Source organism: Acomys russatus, chromosome 13 (genome assembly GCF_903995435.1).
Source record: "Acomys russatus chromosome 13, mAcoRus1.1, whole genome shotgun sequence".
Lineage (NCBI taxonomy): Eukaryota > Metazoa > Chordata > Mammalia > Rodentia > Muridae > Acomys > Acomys russatus.
The window spans coordinates 57,549,481-57,558,178 of NC_067149.1; positions in this window are offsets into that span (position 1 = coordinate 57,549,481).

The following is an 8,698-nucleotide window of genomic DNA, read 5'->3' on the forward strand; positions in this document are numbered from 1 at the left end:
CTTTCTTGACATGAGTGTCCTTATGAATGTGTTCTGAGCCAGAAGAGAAGCCCACTGTGTGCTTGTGCCTGCTGTAGCCTTATCCTCCACTGTGGTGGGGCATCTGAGCTGTGCCCTGCCCTGCAGCCTGGGTCCTGGCAGGCATGTGCGATGGCAGAGGGCTCTGTATGGTTCCCATCACAGCTGTGTTTACATGACATGGAGTGATGGCTGAGGGGCAGAGCTCACAGTAGGATATACTCAGAGAGGCGAGGAATCTCTACTTTGCTCTCTTCTTTCGCTAGTTCAGTCCCATGTGTTCTCTGTTGCTGCTAATTACAGTTGTTCCTCACTCTGCTGAAGCAGGAAATTGGTTTCCAAAAAAGAAGTGTTTGCTACAGACTAGCAGTTGAAGAAGCAAGTCTCCTAGCCATCAGGCGCATCCAACCTTTTGACATTGTGACTTGAAGCCGGAGAACTGAATGTTTTAAGTGAGTTTACAGCTTTGTGCTGGGCCACATTCCTAGCTATTCTGAGGCATGTGCAGCCTGCACGCTATGGTTCAGACATGCCCAGCAGGTTGTCTGTGAGGTGGAACATGAGATGGACTGTGTAGCTTGTGATCTCTGGGCAGGCATTTAAACAGATGCCTCCCCTTAGCTGAAGATCCCTTGAGCTCAGGCTTCCAGCTCAGATCTCCATGCTAGGTGTGTGTGACCACCGACAGACCACTCGCTCAGCTTGTTTAAGAAAAATGGGCATTTAAGGGTATTTAATGTCTTCTTAGGACCATAACTGTAGACAAAGGATTGCCAATATTCAGGCCCTTCAGAATTTAAGTGTTTTTAAATATAGTGTTCAGACTGTAATGGGTGTTTTCTGCCAGCTGGTCTACTCAGTCATATACTTTTACTTTGCAGAACAGCCCATGACTTTATGTTGCTTTGTTTATTACCTTTTTAATTCTCCAGAAAATTTGTTTTCAAAGCAAACATTCCAGGATGAATGTGGCTCCTCAGTGGAATGTCTGCATTGTGCTTGAAGACTCTGCAGGTTATAATTGTAAACTGTAGGGTCATCCCCACGTAGAGGAGGGGACTCTGCAGTGAACTGAGTTTATTCACTTGCCTATCTCTCCTTACTTTTTTGGAGTTATCAAGACAAACCAAAGTAAAGGCCCTTGGTTTGAAGGGGGCCTGTTGATTGCTCTGGGTACTATGCTGGCCCTTCTCCCTCAGAGGCCTGTGATCTGATCACTGTTCCTGACTGCTACAGCTGCGGCAGCTCCACTTCTATTCCCATGCGTGGGGCACTGCAGGCTGAGAAATCAGAACCGAAGGCCGTCGTCCAGGAGGAAGAGGCCTTGTGCCTCCTTTTTCTCTTTATCTCATGGGTTAAGGAGAAAACATTTGTGTATTCCACCAATCGAGCGCCATCACCTTAGCATCCACTTCCCACATTTGGAGCAACTAGTGCAATATGGAGTTTGAACTGGCCAGGTCGACTTTTAGGCTATAGGTGAAGTTCTTAATTTGTCTTCTGTCTTATCTACAATATTCCTGTGATCCCGAGTCAGAACCTTAGTGCAGCTGTCCCTGTCGCTGTTTGCCCTGCAGACAGCTCTCAGCAGTAGCAGCTGGACTTTATCACCTTTGACCTGTAATGGGTCTGCTTTGGCTGGTTATAGAAAATACAGAATAAACTGAGCTTCACTTTTAGTTAAAGGCAAGTAAAATTAACAAAAATCAAACTATATTTCACAGAAATCAGCTGCATGTTGTTGCAAATACATACTTTGTTTTTTAAAGATGAGAGATGATTAAACCACATGGTATTTGGGGGCAATGAAGGATTTTTTTCTCAGAAGAGCATTGTACAATTATATTTTTATGAAAAATAAAGTATCTTCACCAAAATTATGTCAAATTGCCTGTTTCACAATACTGAAGCCCCTGTCTGTCCACTTACAGCAGCTAAAAAGGAAAGAGGGAGGGGCTGGGGCCAGTGAGACGCATCAGCAGGCAAAGGCACTTGCTGCCAAGCTTGACAACCTGAGTTCAGTCCCCATACTGTAGAAAGGGAGAGCCAGGCGTCGTGGCGCACACCTGTAATCCCAGCACTTGGGAGGCAGAGGCAGGTCTCTGTGAGTTCGAGGCCAGCCTGGTTTACAAAATGAGTCCACGCCAACCAAGGCCACACAGAGACACCCTGTCCTGAAAAGCCAAAAAAGAAGAGGAGGAGGAGGAGGGACACCATCATACCTGGCTTAAAGCAATGCTTTAGTTATTTTTTGGTACTTAGGGGTGTGTGTGTGTGTGTGTGTGTGTGTGTGTGTGTGTGTGTGTGTGTCTGTGTGTTTCTATACATGCCACAGCATACATAGATGTCAGAGTTCAAACTGTAGGACTGTTCTTTCTTTACACTTTGTGGGCTTAGGAGATCAAACTCAGGTCCCAAGCTTGGTGCCGTAGGCAGGGAATCATCTCACTGGACCCCAAAACAATATTTTAAAAGAGGCTTCTGAGAAAAAATAGAACTGTTTAAGTGTCCACATTTGGAGGTGAAAAAAGTCCAGAAGTGCCCAGATAGTTGCAGCTCAAAAAATTAAAGAGGGTCTGAGAGGCCTGAGGTCAATAAGATGGCCTAAGGTGAACCCATACCACGCTAAATTTAACCATTTAACCCCGCACATCCACACCTACTCACAGGAAACTAGAGCACGCTGCTATGAAGTGCACTGCACATTCTCTGAGCCAAATTATGAATGCAACAGAGGAGAGGCAGCATGGAGCTCAGTTTGAACAATGCTTACAAGCATGCCCAAAGTCCTGGGTTTGCAAAGAGAAAAGATCTTGAATTTAGTGGCACCTACAATCTCAGGAGGATCAGCAGTTCAAAGCCAGCCCAGGATATATGAGACTCTGACTTAAAAAGAAAAGGACCAGAAAACGGAGAGACCGCGGCAAGTGCTGAGGGTTTGGTGGTCTTGTGGGGCTTTTTGAGCATGATCACATTTGTAAAATGGTTTAAAACAATATTTTGAGTAGCGACTTAGCGCCTGTAACGGGTATTATTTGCTAGGGGATTTCCTCCGACGTTTGGAAGCTTTGTGTTTTGAGCACACTGATTGATTAATCCACAGCTGAGTCTGGGTGCTCCGCAAGCTCGGTTGTGTGGTTGCTAAGAGATTTCTCTGCATTCCTGTCACCAGCTTGGTGAAAAGCAGTGGGCGCTGACCGCCAGCCACAGCGCCACCCAGCGGCAGCACTCAGAACTGCGACGGGCTCCTCCAGCTTTCCCTTCCAGATGAATCAGAACAAAGGTGGACTGTGTATCCTTTCCAGGTATGTTTGCAGCCACGACGTTTCCGTTCCAACACACGAATTGTGTCGCAGTAAGCAGAAGAGACACAGAACTGGTTGCCAAATTAAAAATAAAATTTAAATAAAATTTAGGGGCGGGGTGGGCATGGCAGGTGTGTGGAGAGGACTACTCTCCGGAGCTGGCATTTTCCATCCAGGGACAGAACTCAGATCTTCAATTTTGTGGCACCTTTAGCTGCTGAGCCATCGCATCCACCCAGCTTGTCAGGAATGGGAGATTACCTTTAACTTTACTTATTGGTTTGATTTCAATCTTCTAAAGGGTGAATGGCTTCTGCTCTCTAAAAAAATCTCTTCAGAGTACGTGAGAAAGTCGTATCACACTTTCCACTCAACTGTGGAGAATATTCTGACCATTGGCTAGATCTGGGAAGGGGTTTAAAGTTTACCTCCTGTATTGTCCTTGGCTAGTGCCTTAGTTTGAGCGGGACCCCTGGGCCCAAATCTGCCTATCATATTGTTCTACTCGTAGATTTCTAGGACCCTCTGTATCCTTTTATTTTGCTGTTCTCCCATGCGTCTCTCATACTCTGGTGCCTCACATTTGACCATGTCCCCTGGAGGGGGAGACCTGGTGGCACTCAGAGGAAGGACAGCAAGTAGCCAAGAAGAGACTTGATACCCTATGAGAATATATAGGGGGACGTAATCCCCCTCAGGAACAGTCATAGGGGAGGGGAATAATGGGAAAATGGGGGGGGGGGGGGGAGGAATGGGAGGATACAAGGGATGGGATAAACATTGAGATGTAACAAGAATAAATTAATAAAAAAAAATCTCTCCTTCCTCTCCCTTCCTCCCTCTCTCTATCCCCTGCTCCTCTCTCTCTCTCTCTCTCTCTCTCTCTCTCTCTCTCTCTCTCTCTCTCTCTCTCTCTCGTGTGTGTGTGTGTGTGTGTGTGTGTGTGTGTGTGTGTGCACATAGGAGCAAGCCAATAAGCAGCATTCTTCCCTGGTCTCTGCTTTAGTTTCTGACTCCAATCTTCTGACTTGACTTGGCACCGTGATGGACTGTGGTATGGACATGTAAGAAAAAATAAACTCTTTCCTCCCCAAATTGCTTTTTGATCACAGGAACAGAAGAAAACTAAGACAGCCATTGTGTTTACTGAGTGAGCCTGGCATCAGTGTGTGCATACACACACATTTGTAGGATATTTGATCACACTGTGAACCCAGAGATTGTGTATTAGGAAAAAAAAATCTGTTTCTAGTTGTGGTGTGGGTCAGCACTAGCACACACCTTTAATCCAAGAGTAAACAGGATAAAACAAAATAAACCTTAGGTCAAGAGGCGGAGCAAGAAACCACCTGACAGGAGGGACATTTGGTTTGAAGGGTTTTAAGACTGTGGAGAAGGAAAAAGGGGTGTTTCCTTCTGGGATGTCAGCTGAGTAGGAAAGTCAGCAGGATGCTTTCTCTGCCTCTCTGAATTAGTGGGCTTTTACCTCAGCATCTGGCCGAGTCCTTATGGGTAAAATTGAATGTTTGGGACTTAAACACGCACACACACACACCATACATACACACAATAACAATAATAAAATTAAATTAAAATAAGCAGGGCCTGAGAGATGTCTCAACAATTAAGAGCATTGGCTGTTCTCTCAGAAGACCCAGGTTCAATTCCCAGCACCGACCTGGCTGCTCACAACCTCTTGAAACTCCAGCTCCAGAGGACCTAATGCCCTCTTCTGGCCTCATCTACAATACACAGAGAGACAGACGGACACACACACAAGTAAAAATACAATAGATCTTTAAATAAATGCAGGGGAGTGGTGGCGCACGCCTTTAATCCCAGCACTCAGGAAGCAAAGACAGGAGGATCACTGTGAGTTCAAAGTCAGCCTGGTCTACAAATCAAGTTCCAGGACAGCCAGGGTGTTACACAGAGAAACCTTTTCTCAAAAAAACAACAATCAAAACAAAACAAAACAACAAAAACTAGATGAGTCTCTTCTACTTTAAAGTCTTTAAAGTCTGAATTGTAAAATGCAAGGATGGGATTGGAGAGATGGTTCAGTAGTTAAGAGCACTGGCTGTTCTTCCAGAAGATCCTGGTTTAATTTCCAGCACCCACATGGCAGCTCATAACTGTCTGTATAATTCCAGTTGTGAGAGTTGTGTCACAACCTAACGCAGACATACATGCAGGCAAAACATCAAAGCCCATAAGATAAACTATTTTTTTTTAAATTTTTTTTTGTTTGTTTGTTTTTCAAGACAGGCTTTCTCTGTGCAGCCTTGGCTGTCCTGGACTCACAGAGATCCACCTGCCTCTGCCTCCCAAGGTGTGCACCATCCCCACCCCTCCCCCAATTTTTTTTTTTTAATGCAAGGGCCAAGTGAGACAAGTAACTGACTCATTTTATTTTAGAGGAACATTTGTTAAGTGTGTGAAGAGAAAGAAGAGAAGGAGAGAAGGTTGGAGAGATGGCTCATCAGTTAAGAGCTCTTCTAGGGGTCCTGAGTTCAATTTCCAGCAACCACATGGTGGCTCATGACCATCTATGTAATATGATGCCCTCTTCTGGCCTGCAGATAGAACACTCATACACATTAAAAAACAAAACAACAAAAAGGGGGGAGAGAAACACTAGTTTTTATTAACCTTTTTCATCGGTCCTTTGAAGGAAGCATGTCAACCTAAAAGCAAATCTGACGCTACTTTCTTGTTGCCATTTGTTGCTGAGAACAGTCTCACTGTTTGCACCTGCTGGCCTGGAGCTTACCATGTAGCCGAGGCTGCCCTTGACACTCTGGATCCTCCTGCCTCTGCCTCCACAGCACTGATAGGAAGGGTGTGCCAGCATTTTCAGCTTCTGTTGATGTTTGTAGAGCAAATGTCTTATTGTTCTGTTTGGGGTTTGCCTTGGCTTTTGAGATAGGCTCTCACTATGTGGCCATGGCTGGCCTAGATCTTGCTACATAGACCAGGGTGGCTTAAATGTAAAGAGCTGCTTGTTTCTGCCTCTTAAGTGCTGGGATTTAAAGTGAGCGCCCCTACACCTGACCCGCACCACTGTTCTTTGTCACAAATACACTTCTTGTCTTACTTGCTGGTGTTTGTGAGACAGGATGGACAGACTACCTTCTGGATGGATCTCAGATCACTCAGTATCAGAGGTTGAAGAACCAATCTACGGCCAAGAGAAAGGTGTGAGCCGCCTCATGAAACCGCATCTGCATGTCTTCAGAACAGCCAGATGTTTTTTAGACCTTACAGTTCTACCAAGTTCGTCGTCATGTGTGGGTGGGGCCTCTCACGTTCTCTAAGGAGACAACTGAACCGGTAAAGGAATGAGCCACAGGCTTGTAGGAAGAGGGCCTGAGTCAGGATGCCAGCTGTCACATTCCAACCTGACAGGCTGCCTCACTGAGAAGCTCCAGTCTCCTCATCTGGTAAACAGAAAGGCTCAGAAACTCATCACAGGTGAGGCTGAGGCAAGATCCTCTTGAGTATATAGTTAGCCTGGGCTATAATATAAGACCCAATCTAAAATACATAAACAAACAAACAAACAAACAACAACACACACACACAGAGACATAAATACATCAGGGAATTGTTGAGAGGATGAGCTAATACAAGTACATTGCTAAACAACAAGTTATTACATGCTGCTCATGTTAACTAGCCCGTGAAAATGCACGGTAAGCCCTTACTTCATAAAAATAAATTCCTTTTGTTTCGTGTTGTATTGCTTTTGAGACAAGGTCTCACAGCTAAGCTGGTCTCCAAGTTGCTGTGTAGCCAACGATGACCTTGAACTCCTGATTCTTCTGCCTTCATCTTGAAGGAGGGAATTCGGAGTGTGTGCTACCATATCCAGTTATAAGAAAACATCTCTAGATGTACTGGTGCTAGATCTCAAGTAATGTACATCTGGGAACCAAAGCCGAAGTCAAATAAAGGAGAGGTGGAGTTGGAGGGAGGGAGGGAGGGAGGGAGAAAGGGGAAAGGATAGCTCACCAATTAAAAGCACATATTGCTCTTGCAGAGAGGACCCAGGTTTGGTTCCCAGCACCTGTGTTGGATAGCTCATAACAACCTTTAATTTCAGCCTCATGGGATCCAGTGCCCTCTTCTGGCCTCTGTGGGCACACTTACACATAAGTAAAATCATCATCATCATCACCATCATCATAATAATTGTAATTACAATAAAAGGCCTGAATTTACAAAGAAAAGGTAGTTGAATCTTGCCCTTGGTGTCCTGGTGGGTCACAGTAGGACCACAGCAGAGTACATAAAAACACCATTCCTCTCTTTGGCAAGCTTAGCCAGGACACGTGCTCAGCGAAGGCAATACCTGTCGTGGGAACTGTGTGGATGGGCCCTGGGTGAGGGAAAGAGCACATTGACTTCAAGCCTTAGTCCAGCAGGAAGGTACCGTGGGGTAAAGTTCCTGCTCTCAAGCCTCAAGACCTGAGCGCAAGCTCCAGAACCCACACAGCAGAAGGTGAGAACAGACTCCTGCAAGCTGCACCCCACCACCACCAATAAATAAAATGAATTAAGAGGGGGGGAAAAAAGGATTTTCAAAGCTTCAGCAGCTGCTTGGATTAAGGAAGGATGAAAACAAGAAAGGGCAAGGAATGTAGGTGACTCTAAGTATTCTCTCCCCAAGAACAATTGAGCCATCACAGGAGGCGTCCCACCAGTCCCACGGGCTCTAGCGTAGGGTGTGTCTGGCCTCTGCCACCTCCCACCCTCTTCAGGAGGTAATATGCAAACTTGTACTGTGGTGCTTGGCTGGAGAAAACCTAAGTTCTTGAAATGTACTGTTTATGGGATTTCAGGAGGCCACAGTTAGAAAAAGCCAGCAGAAAAAATAAAGAAATAAAGCAAGACACTGAGAGCAAAAATAGCAAAGTGCTCTCAGTTTTCCTTTTACATTTATTTAGTGTGAGTGTGTATGTGTGTGTGTGCACGTGCACGAGTGTGCATGCATGCCACAACACTTATGCACAGATCAATAGACAACTTGGAAGAGTTGGTTTTCTCCTTCCACCATGTGGATTGCAGGGAGTGTCAGGCCTGGTAGCAAGTGCCCTTACCCTCTGAACCATCTTACCCACTCAGAAAAAAAAACTCTCAAACAAACAAGCAAAAAGATTCAATTAAAAAAATATTTATGAGTGTTTTGCTTGCATGAATGCCTGTGCACCACAAGTGCGTAATGTCCCAAGAGACAAGAAGAGGTCACAGAGTCCCCTGAAACTGTAACTACAGATAGCTACAAGCTGCCCTGAGGGTGCTGGGGTCCTCCTAACCTGTGAGCCACCTCTCCAGACCAGGAAAAAAAAAAAACTTTTTTTTATGGGCTCTAA